Source organism: Pezoporus flaviventris, unplaced genomic scaffold (assembly GCF_033815535.1).
Source record: "Pezoporus flaviventris isolate CSIRO_AGI_PZ_B2104156 unplaced genomic scaffold, CSIRO_AGI_Pfla_v1 ptg000079l, whole genome shotgun sequence".
Classification (NCBI taxonomy): Eukaryota; Metazoa; Chordata; class Aves; order Psittaciformes; family Psittacidae; genus Pezoporus; species Pezoporus flaviventris.
Window position 1 is genome coordinate 4,397,977 of NW_026892627.1, and position 12,712 is coordinate 4,410,688.

Here is a 12,712-nt window from a genome sequence, read left to right on the forward strand (position 1 = left end):
AAAAGAATCTCTTTTTAAATGTAATCATATTACTCAGTTCATTTGAACTATTATGAATTGATATTAACAACTGAAGAGCATGGCTCCTTTTTTGTCCCCTTTCTTCCTGTGCATTTATACTTTTGTCAAGGTCAAAGCAATTAAGCTTTCCTCTTCTGACATGACCAGCTGCTTGGAAGCCCAGGAGAGGAGCAGGTTGGCAAGACAGAGTGTGATTTCAAAGGTGCCATTGCCAAGGAGAGAGCAAAGAAAAAGCATTCAGGTGCTATTTGTTTCAATGACATTGTATGCTGGGAGATGTTCAGCCTTTGTTCCCTGCAGAAGTGTGTATGAAAACTGGTGAAACTGGTTAGCCTTTATTGATTACTTTTAGTGACCATTATTTGAACAGCACAGCCATGACTGGACTGAAGACCTTCGGCACACTGGAGCATTTATGGCACATTCTCTGTGAGACTTAAGTTCAAGACTGTGACTGTCTACAGTCTACAGAATGGTTCATAACCAACATTGCCTTAGAAATGGATTCACCTCACCTGAGTGCAGTGGACCAAGTGTCCATGGCTCACCTTCCTATCCATAGAGGCTTAGGGATCATCTCTCTGAAGATAGGTTTAGGGTGCTATTTGAGATGACTTATAGCATCCTGCCTGACTTCTGATCCAGAAGGTCGTATGTCTCCCAGGGGCAGATGTCATGAATGCCAGTCTCATACAAATGTTTCAGACACCTTTATTAATATTTATCATCACCTTATTCCTTCATTAAGATGACTGAATCAAGCCCCCAGGCTCCAGAGGCTATAACAGGCTCTTTGACACTAAACTAATGAATAAACTGCATTTGGCCTTTGAAATCTCTTGATCTCTCCCACAAGCGCAGACAGCTTCAGCTGAGTCAGACACCTCCAGTCCCCATTTGTAGTCATCAGAAAAAAATAAGCTCTTCTAGAGCATGAATTATTTAGCCTGGTTTTGGATGAGAGAGATCTTCTGAATGTCTAATCCAGAAAATAAAAGCTTGTGAGTCATTGCCTCTAGCTATATGAAAACTGCACATTCTCTTCCCCTTTCCAGCTGTCATGAATGATTTAGGCAGACCTTTCTGAGATTTCTTTCTCTAATGGAAGGGTTCATTTGTACCTTTTATCCAGGGCTTGGTATTTCTTAACTCAGAAGACCTGTAAGTCGCAAGCCAGGGTTTCCCCCAACTCATACTTGCTTCTTTCTGCATGCAGGAGGTGCCTCAGAGGTAAGCTGAATGGCAACACCAGGTCAAGGTAGTGAAAAAAGGGATTCAACATGATGCTTTAGAAAGCACTCTAAGCTCCCCACCATAAACTGGAGGTGTAAGGGAAGGAGAACACGTGAGCCAGGGACTGGAGCTGCCCTTCTGGGTTTTGCTTGCCTTCAGCATTATATTGTTGGGTCCTTCTCTGTTAATTTGCTTCCCTTCCTTCCCAGACAAGCTGTGTTTCCTGAGAGGAGAGTGGTTTTCTCTCACTGAGGTCTGCATCCCTTGCTGTGGTAGTCCTAGCTCTCAGCTGGAACCTATACATTTTATGCCACTAAAAATAACAAAAGCATGCTAAAAAGTCACAGAAGATTGACATATTATCTGAGCACACAGACTCCTCAAAGGATAATGCAGAAACCTTCCCCAAGTAATTCCACCCACTGCCTTCTTCTCTATCACTTCTTAATATCTCAGTTTTTCAGCAAAACTTTCCATTTGCCTAAAACCACAGCTCTCACATCTTAATAATTCTATAGCAGTGGATCTCATTTGTATGTAAAAATATATTAAGTGATGTACCATTGTTTTTAAAGAAGCTTGCTGTTTTCACCCCAGCAATTTTTTCCTCCTACTGTCAGGCAGCTATTATTGTCACAGTTGTTTAATGTAAGAATAAGAAGTGCTGATAAATGGGAGAAAGCCTGTGAAACTGCCTGCCAAAACCAAAAACTTGAAGTTTTCCCTTCCCCCAAAACTGCTGCAGACACAGTGGTTTCTCACATAGTGATGAAGCACTAATTTAAAGGATTTAGTGGAACACCACAGCAGGTTTCCCCTGCTGTAGAAGAGCAGCTGGCCAGCACAAGAACAGGCTTTTCAGTCAGACACAAATAGAAAGTCATCTCAACTAACTTGGGACATCTGTGGTACTTGTCTGAGCATTAAGTGACTTGTCTATTCTCACCTTTACAATAGTATGGAGATAAATGGGCATTTGTACAGCATGTGTTCTGTTTTTTGAGATCTACCTTCAGGTGAGAGGAATTGTGCCCTAGAAATATTTGAGGGCAGTCACTATAAGGGTATTCACACATGTGCTCTGTAGATGTTTCATTCCCATCCTGACATGTCATTTAGGCACCTACCATAAGCATCTCTATCCTCACACAACAAATCCTGGCCGAGGCAGGTGAGCTGGGAACATACCATGAAGCGCTTAGGGTTCTTCTCTACTTAGAGAGGTCTCTAGCAACAGAGAGTGTCAGAGACATAAATAAGGTCATTGCTGGCTATGTAGAGGCATTTCAGTAATACCGAGGGAGTAAAGGAATAGAGTCCATGCATAAGGAAACACCGGGGACAAACATGAGATAGGAAAGGGCCCCTCAAGACTCCATGTGCTGCTGGTCTGGGAGTCGCTGTTCACCAGGAATCACAGGCAAAGCATGCTTAAAACACTGCTCCTTTGTTCCAAAGTAAGCACATAAGTCATGATGAAATTTCCTCAGTGATCCATCCCTTGAAATGGGAACGATCTTTTAAGGCAAAATATGAGAATTTTCTCTGAAAGCAGCTGGTTAATGTTTTGCTGTTCTCCTAAGTGCATGTTAACTTTCCCTTTAAGCAGCTAGTTCTAAAATTATACTCACTAGCATCTTTTTTTCTGAGTCAGAGAAAATTGTTTCCCAAATGATGTAGATCCCTAACAAATCCCCACAATAAATAATATCTTCTAATATTAATTATAAATTGGGTGTTTTCCTGAGAACAGCACAGATGCTTTTAACTGGAGACTCTTACACCCTGCGTACAACAGTAAATATACCCATCATTCAGATACATTCACTCTTTGAACTCTTTCATTATGTTTCTGAGCTGGAAAGATTGATTCTTTCTACAAATATCTCCTGCCAGGAGAGACAAAACCTGGCAACCAACTGCAGTTGTCAATTGGGTCCTGTTGTGTTCGCTGCCTGGGGATCTTGCAGACAAAACCTGCTAAACTGAACAGCATTCTGTCTTATCATAATGCCAAGATTCCACAAGGTTTGCCTTCCATGCTTTCACCCCCCTCTATTACACGGTATAACTACTTCATGTCTTGGGAACTCAGCTCCTCCTCTGGAGATTCCTGAGCTTTGGTAATGGTAAAAATCTAGTAAATTGTGTGCCTGCTATTATGGGCCACATATCTTGGCTGATGTCAAGGCCATGGTGCTTCAGCTGCTGTTGCCAGAGGACAGTTGGGACATGGAATTTTTCAGGCATTTATATGGAAATCATACTGTGATTTTCTGATGCTAATTATCTGTTAAATTTGAATCTCTTAAATTTGCAGATTAAATTTTAAATTTGAGCATCACTCTTAGGCATTCAAAGGGGACAATTCTGAAGCAGGATTTTATCAAGACCTTACGTAAAATCTTGAGACTGACCCTATGCAGTACAATAGATACCTAGCTAAAAAAGGATAGCTAATAATGTGGGCTTGATTGCTTGGGAAGAGGAGTTGAAGATTATGTCTTCCTCTGGTTTATGTAACTGCCATGGCCTATGGCAAGGCAGATGACTGATTTCTAGAATGGATGGGTGTAAAACTTGATAAAAAACTGACCGATTAAAGGCACTTCTCAGCTAATGACTGTCAATTAATGCTAATCTCCAATGAGCAGCAAAGAAAATAATGGATTCCTGCTGGCTACACTGTGCTGTCTACACAGATCAAATCCCTTTTCTCTCTGCACTGCTGCATAAAGCAAAGAGTGAAGTGTCAGAGCATAATTCAGAGACAAGGCTGCCAAATTTGGAGCATCCTATTTGTTTTTACTGTGCATACCTGGTCCCGCTGCTTGCTCACCCTCTGGCAATTAGGACCCAACACTTCAGTCTTCCCACATCACTGATCGCCACTGGAAAAATACCTTGGCATTACCTTCTTCCTGCAGCATGTAACATAGAGCTGGCTATGACATTGTTATCTCCTGGGTTGGTGGACTTCAGATTTTAACTTGAACAAAGCTACTGCTATTTTTAGTAAGTCTCAGACTCCCATTAGACACTCGCAGACAATCACATCCAAATACCTTCCAGGAGGATGTCTCTGGCACAGCAGAACTTCTCTCTACTGGACTAAGGAACAGGTATTCAGCTGTTTCATGGTTCTTCTTCATCCCCTCTGAAGGACAGAAAGGCAAAGCTCCAAGTAAGCAATACTAGCTGCCTTTGGGGCAGGCAATGGTAGGACTCTTCTGAGAAGGGAACCACAACACCATTACCTACTTGGAATCGGTCATGCAGAGCTGGCACTGGTGGAATGTTTCAGGAGTGGATCCAGAGGCCCTCAACAGCCCCTAAAGCCGGACACTGGCAGGAGACTCCAATACTCAATATCCAGTACACAATGCAAGGGCACACACTGAGTCCTCCAGAAGCTACCCTCCTCCACTGGAGTTACTATGGGCAAAGCTTGTCATGAACAGTCCTTAGCTCTCACACTGTCTGGACTTTAAGAAAGGAGGAGGCAAGAGTTCAGCACATTTTCCCTAAAAAGACCTCTCTCCACAGACATTATGTCACTAGTGCTGAGGAATTTCCTCGGAAGTTTCTGGGAGAACCTCTGAAGACTTGTTGGCTGTGAGCTCGGGGAGCCTATAAACTGTAATGTCTGCACCATTAGCTCACTGTCCAGGCTTGATTCACCAGGGCAGAGCAGCATGTGGCATCACCTTGCTCCGTCTGGTGGCTCTGGGTGGGCCAGCTCTGTGATGTGCCACCTTTCCAGAAGACAGATTGCTCCAGGATCAGATGTCTTGTCAGCTGATGGGGAAAAAAACAACGTGCTGCTCCCGACTGGCATCAGGGGAAACGTCAGTGTGTGTGTTGTATAGCACTAATTAGGAAGTATTTACTCCTAATGCTATGTTAAGCGTGTCAGCTGTGATCATCACCTTTTTGGAGGGCAGACAATGAACCCACAAACTTTAACAAACACCCTTTTCTTATACAAACTGGCTGGCACATGCCATTTGAAGTGAGGACAGAGCTGAATAGAGCTCTCTTTCCGAGAGCACATTAGGTATATAAAGGAGGCCAGGTGGAATGTTAAAACACAGAAGATCTGAGCTGTCATATACTTGGGAGCTTCTTAAAGGAATTTTTTAGTATCATGGAAATTAAAGATCATGGTTTAGCAAGGTCTTTTCTACTAAGTTCTCCTTGTTGATCCCACGTCCTCCAAGCAGACAGCAAAAATAGTGGGGAAAACCGTTACATTTCTTGCTCATCACCAAACAAATGCAGATAACCAGAATAGCTCCTCTGGGAAGATTAGCACTGCACAACACCACCACCACCCCCCACACCCCCCACACCCCCCACACCCCCCACACCCCTGTATTTTTAGCCTACTAATTAACAACATTTTTCTCCCTGTCAACTCAGAAGAACATTCATTACCATGGGACATGGATTTTGTTGCACGGTGTTAGCACATGAATGCCATCCAAGACTTGGCAAGATCATGCTCCCCTCCCACACTCCTGCAATTACTGTGGGTCAGATAAAGAAATAGGAAGCAGTTGCAAACATGGTTAAATGTGGCTTGCAAATGCAGAAACAGACATGCAGGGCTTCTGTGCAAAATGTCCAATGCACGAAGTCTGGGACAGCTGGAGGGAGGAATATTCATTTGAAATTATATATCTGGCAAGCAGCTGTCTCCATCTGAATTAGCCACCTTCAGACCTTCTGGAGTCAGCAGAGATCTAGTCAATTTGGTCAGGGGGTCCTGAGGCACAGTTCAGGCATGAGCCAAAATAGGCCGGATGAATCATGATGTGAAAGCGACTATATTCTCTTTTGATGACAAGGGAGTCTACAGTGATTAACTCAGCTGGAGGCTTTATTTGGATGAACAATTGCTTCTTATATATTGTTTTTATTTCACTAGAGTCTTGATTTTTATCACTATCTTGACTACTTGGTTCCTCCATGAAGTATGACTAAACACTTCTGATGTTCCTGAGAACCTTGGTTATTCCGCTCCACTCACTGCTACCCCACTCGAAACCATTATTATGGGGATCTCAAATTTCTTTTCTTTTTAATCTATTTTAACATATTTCATGATTTTAGGAGAAAGTTTAACTTGAGCTTTTAAACTTTGGCATGATCAATCAGCATCTCTAGAGTAGCTGACATGAGCTGATTGATTTCACAGGTCCTGTTATCTTTGCTTTGGAAAAAAAGAAGGTTGCCACCTACTGATAAAAATATACTGAAAAATTCTAAATCCTGACAAGCATGTTCATTCCTGACTGATTTTTTTTTTTTTAAAGAGGCCAAAGTCTACAAGCTACTGACAGAACCAGGTTGTCAGGCTCTCTGCAGAACCAATGTCCTCACTTGGGTCATCCAGCAATTTCCCACGAAAGTGTTCTCTTCTAAACCTCCATCAGTCAGCAGAGACGCCTCCTGAGTGACCCTGTGAAAGCAGCCAACTGTCAGAGCGTTTGGATGACACGGAAGTAATTGTCCTAAATTTTGTATATGCATACCAGGTCAACATGTACACTTTCACTCATATGAAAGAAGATTCAAATTAGCTGTCTCAATGTAGGTGTTTATCACCTTTTGTGCAGCCTTGAGTTATTCAGGATTCCCACAGAGGTGAGACAGAGCCTTTAGAGACTTGTGTTTCCCTAGAGCAAAAGTTGGAAGCTGCATTTCAAAAGTCATTAGATATTTATGTTTAACTCACTGAGCCAAGGCCACACTACATTTCCACACCAGCCTCACAGACATCAATGATACCCTTTGCAGACCAAAGCTAGGATTTCATTTCACCTCCCTTTGGTGAACTAGGTGTCTAACCTAAGCGAGATGTCCAGGGTCCTCTCAGCTGGCTTATTTCAAAACATTATCTTGGGGTGCGATAAGTCATTATATCTTTTATTGACAACAATAAATAAATAAATACATCTGTAAAATTGGCCATGTTGGATGGGGCTTTGAGCAACCTGGTCTAGCAGAAGGTGTCCCTGGCCATGGCAGGGGGGATGGAACTAGATGATCTTAAAGATCCCTTCTAACCCAAACCATTCCATGATTCTGATTCTATAGACAACAGAGGAACCCTGATAATTAATTAAAGCGAGCATGCCTCAGAAGTCTGAAGTTAGGTCAGATGATCTGTATCCCAATGTGCTGCTCAGCATAAGCAAAGTTATCAGGATCTGCTCTGTAGCAAGACACAGAAGAGCTGAAAGGAGAAGCCAAGGCAGCAAGAAGGAGAAATATGGAGGCGAAACTTGGAAAAAGTCTACAAGCACATGGCTGGGATTGTGCCACCTCTGTGGATTGCTGTTGGATAAACAACCCCATTTGTTTCAGAAACACCATGTTTCTTCTTCGCAAAAGCACACTGAAACACACTCTACTAAATAGACATAACAACATCCCTCAGAAAGAGAAACTTTAGGAGCTCATTACCAAGCAAAGTCTCCGGCATGTGATTGCCAGCCTCTTTGCTTCGGGATTGATTACCCAGCCCCTGATACATCATTAAAGTCTGAAGAGCACTGCTCAGTGGGATTACACCAGCCACTCTCACAAATAAAGTCACACACTGTGAGATGCTGTAGAGGCTCGTGAGGTTGTTTTCATCAGGGGCAGCAACAGAAAAAGGGCTGCACTGGGTGGCTAACCACACCATAGGATCAGAAGGACAGGATTAATTACAAAAGAAGCATCTTCTCCACCACTGGAGGTTTTTAAGAAAGTGTTAGACAACCCAGAACAATGTGACCCTTTAATGCAAGAAATATTTAAAGATGATAGGCTCATTTGTATAAAGCTATCTTCAGGGAAAAAAAACTGGAGGCAAAAGAAATGTAGTGTCAGTGCTTCCTGTGTAGGATTATGCCAAGGTAAAGTAAAAGAGAGGAATGCTCCTGGCCAAGATGAGTCACTGATTTCTATTTAGCCTTTCAGAAAGAACTGGTCACTGTCAACACATAAAAGTGCTTTAAAATCGTTCCTGAAGTGAATTAAAGCCTGCATGTCCTACACTCACCTAGGAAAGTGAATGGAAACTTGGGCTTAATTTCCAGGGGTATATTAGTGCTTTATAACAGAGTAACACAGAGAAAAATTGATCTGGGCCTTGGTTTCCCTAGTGGTGAAACTGGAGATACTGGCACTGACCTTAACTTTCCAATCCTTTGCCAGAGAGCAGCAAGAGTGGGACATCCATGGAAGGGCCTCATAGAGGATTCAAAGCTGACTGAGGACTGCAGTGGTTTGAAGTACCACCACTTTAGTATCTCCTTTAAGGCTACCTGAGCAATCTGGACATCCATAAATCCATGGGTCCAGATGGGATGCACCCGCGGGTGCTGAGGGAACTGGCGGAAGTCATTGCTAGACCACTCTCCATCATCTTTACCAAGTCTTGGGAAACGGGAGAGGTGCCTGAGGACTGGAGGAAAGCAAATGTCACTCCAGTCTTCAAAAAGGGCAAGAAGGAGGACCCGGGTAACTACAGACCGGTCAGCCTCACCTCCATCCCTGGGAAAGTGATGGAACACCTTATCCTTGGTACCATCTTAAGGCATATCAAGGATAAGAAGGTTATGAGGGGCAGTCAACATGGCTTCACCAGGGGGAAATCATGCTTGACCAATCTCTTAGCCTTTTATGAGGAAATAACACGGTGGATGGATGATTGCAGAGCGGTGGATGTGGTCTACCTTGACCTCAGCAAAGCATTTGACACAGTCTCCCACAGCATCCTCGCGGCTAAAATGAGGAAGTGTGGACTGGATGATCAGGTAGTGAGGTGGACTGCGAACTGGCTGAAGGAGAGAAGCCAGAGAGTTGTAGTCTATGGGGCTGAGTCTAGTTGGAGGCCTGTAACTAGTGGAGTGCCTCAAGGGTCAGTACTGGGACCGGTATTATTTAATATATTCATCAATGATTTAGATGAGGGAATTGAGTGTACTATCAGCAAGTTTGCTGATGACACTAAGCTGGGAGGAGTGGCTGATACGCCAGAAGGCTGTGCTGCCATCCAGCGAGACCTGGATAGGCTGGAGAGTTGGGCAGGGAGTAACTTGATGAAATATAACAAGGGAAAGTGTAGAGTCCTGCATCTGGGCAGGAACAACCCCAGGTTCCAGTATAGGTTGGGGAATGACCTGTTAGAGAGCAGTGTAGGGGAGAGGGACCTGGGGGTACTAGTGGACAACAGGATGACCATGAGCCAACACTGTGCCCTTGTGGCTAAGAAGGCCAATGGCATCCTGGGGTGTATTAGAAGGGCGGTGGTTAGTAGGTCGAGAGAGGTCCTCCTTCCCCTCTACTGTGCCCTGGTGAGACCCCATCTGGAGTATTGTGTCCAGTTCTGGGCCCCTCAGTTCAAGAAGGACAGGGAGCTGCTGGAGAGAGTCCAGCGCAGGGCAACAAAGATGATTAAGGGAGTGGAACATCTCCCTTATGAGGAAAGACTGAGGGAGCTGGGTCTCTATAGTTTGGAGAAGAGGAGACTGAGGGGTGACCTTATCAGTGTCTATAAATATATAAAGGGGGAGTGTCACGAGGACAGAGCCAGGCTCTACTCAGTGGCAAACAATGATAGGACAAGGGGTAACGGGTACAAACTGGAACACAAGAGGTTCCACTTAAACTTGAGAAGAAACTTCTTCTCAGTGAGGGTGACGGAACACTGGAACAGGCTGCCCAGGGAGGTTGTGGAGTCTCCTTCCCTGGAGACATTCAAAACCCGCCTGGACGCATTCCTGTGTAACATTATCTAGGTGTTCCTGCTCCGGCAGGGGGATTGGACTAGATGATCTTTCGAGGTCCCTTCCAATCTCTAACATACTGTGATACTGTGATACTGTGATACCTAAGGAAGACTGAGAAGAGGGCAAGCCCACAGGGATGTTTTCTCAGACTCCATTGATCTGCAGTGCTGGGATGCCTGAGGGCTCCTCTATATGCAGCAGCTCTGGCTCATGTGACAGCAAGATCTCACCCTCCTGGGCCACTGTCCTGTACAAGCAGACCAGACATGGGTACTGAACCGACTCCTGTTGCAAGGATGGCACAAGCACTCAGCCAGTGCTGTGCTGACTCCAGGGGTTGGTCCTTGGGTCAGGTATCTCTGGATCTGGAGGCTGAACAGGCTCCTACCCAAGGTGGATGTCCTGTAACCCTCTTCAGCCTCTGACACCATGCTCGGTGGAGGACTCAGCATGGGGCTGGCACTTTGCAGACACTTGTGCAATTGGAGGCTACTGGAATCACAGCACAGACACCCACACAAATTACCATGACAGAAGAGCTCTGACCTAAGCACACCTGGGAGACTGGAAGATCAGAGATCTTCTGCCTAACTATATGCTTCAAAATCAGTGGAGACAGCCTAGATCCACTCCAGCAGAAGCCAGTATTAAAGTTCTCATTGACTTCAACAGTAGAACAACAAAGCTCTGGCACTTCAAAGGTTTCTTTTTATGATGCTTTATCCTGCTAATAAGCACCATCTATTCCTTTCAACACGGGAGCCATCCACTGATTTGTTAACAGCACTTTGCTCTGCAAGGACATAGCCCATCTTTATATAATCATGGATCTCCTATGAAGGAAGGGACTGACAGCTTCCCACTTCACAGAAGGAGCTCCTGAGAAACAAGGATTTAGTTTCCAACAAAGGCGTTGTGCTTGTGCCGAAAGCCCTCGCAATTTCAGCTCTGCAACACAAACACAAAACTGATTGCTAACTCAGCCCAGTCCCCAGAGCAGGAGATAAGTGCTTGGTTTCACATTCAATGAGACTTAGTATCACACAATTAGTATGTATCAGTTAGGGAGTTAGAGAAGTCCTCTGTGGACCCCAGAATAGAGTAGCTGAAGAGCATTCATTCTCAAGATTTTTAAAGCTGAGACAAAATCTTAGATTGCAACATTAATTTTTTTTACTTATAACTGTTGAAACTGAAAGGTATGGGCAAAGAAGAGATTCAGAGCAGCCCTGCAGAGAAGGACTTGGGGGTGATGGTTGATGAGAAAATGTACATGAGCCAGAAGTGTGCGCTTGCAGCCCAGAAAGCCAACCGTATCCTGGGCTGCATCAAAAGGAGCGTGACCAGCAGGTCAAAGGAGGTGATCCTGCCCCTTTACTCTGCTCTTGTGAGACCTCACCTGGAGCATTGTGTGCAGTTCTGGTGTCCTCAACATAAAAAGGACATGGAACTGTTGGAACAAGTCCAGAGAAGGGCCACGAGGATGATCAGGGCACTGGAGCACCTCCTGTATGAAGACAGGCTGAGAAAGTTGGGGCTGTTCAGCCTGGAGAAGAGAAGGCTGTGTGGAGACCTCATAGCAGCCTTCCAGTATCTGAAGGGGGCCTATAGGGATGCTGGGGAGGGACTCTTCATTAGGACTGTAGTGACAGGACAAGGGGTAACGGGTTAAAACTTAAACAGGGGAAGTTTAGGTTGGATATAAGGAGGAAATTCTTTCCTGTTAGGGTGGTGAGGCACTGGAAGGGGTTGCCCAGGGAGGCTGTGAATGCTCCATCCCTGTCGGTGTTCAAGACCAGGTTGAACGGAGCCTTGGGTGAGATGGCTTAGTGTGAGGTGTCCCTGCCCATGGCAGGGGGGTTGGAACTAGATGATCTTAAGGTCCTTTCCAACCCTAACTATTCTATGATTCTATGTATTCAAAAGTCATCTGGACATGGTCCTGGGCAATCACTTTTAGATGGCCCTGCTTGTCATGGGGCTTGGACCAGATACCAACCACAACCTCCCAACCAATTAGACCAACCTCCCTTCCAATCTCAACCATCCTGTGGTTCTGTGAAATCCCTTTAAGTACAGGAATAAACTATCTGTTGAACTTCAGATTTTACTGGAGAACAAATCTGATATCACCATGGACACCCCAGGGTTTTATATATAGACACACAAACCAAACCTACATATGACCTATGAAAGAAATTAAACAGAGAGAAAAACAAATCTTGCTCCAAATTCCCATCTCAGCCCAGAGCAATACCAGACTCCCAGGGAAGTGAGATATGCTCAGGTGCAGCACTGCTTTACAAGCTTCTCTTCAAATGAAAGGGAAGAAATAACCTCGGTGCTTGCTATCATTGAGCAATGACCACTCACAGCTGCAGAATCACACTGCTGTGTTCTAACATCCAAAAGAGCAGATCCAAGCACAGGGAAACAGGTCTTGTGCATCACCTCCCTAAAGGAAAGGTTTTTCCTAACACCTCACCTACATTTCACAAGCTGCAGTTTGTGGTCACCACCACTGGTTATAACATCTACCATTGCTGAGAAGAGCAGCTCCAGCATCTTTGTCACTCCCCTGCGAACAGTTGCAGATAGATGTTAGTTGCAGCTTCACCTGGCTAGGTTAGCTCAGATCCCTCAGTTTCTCTGCAGGCTTCCCAAGGTCCCTC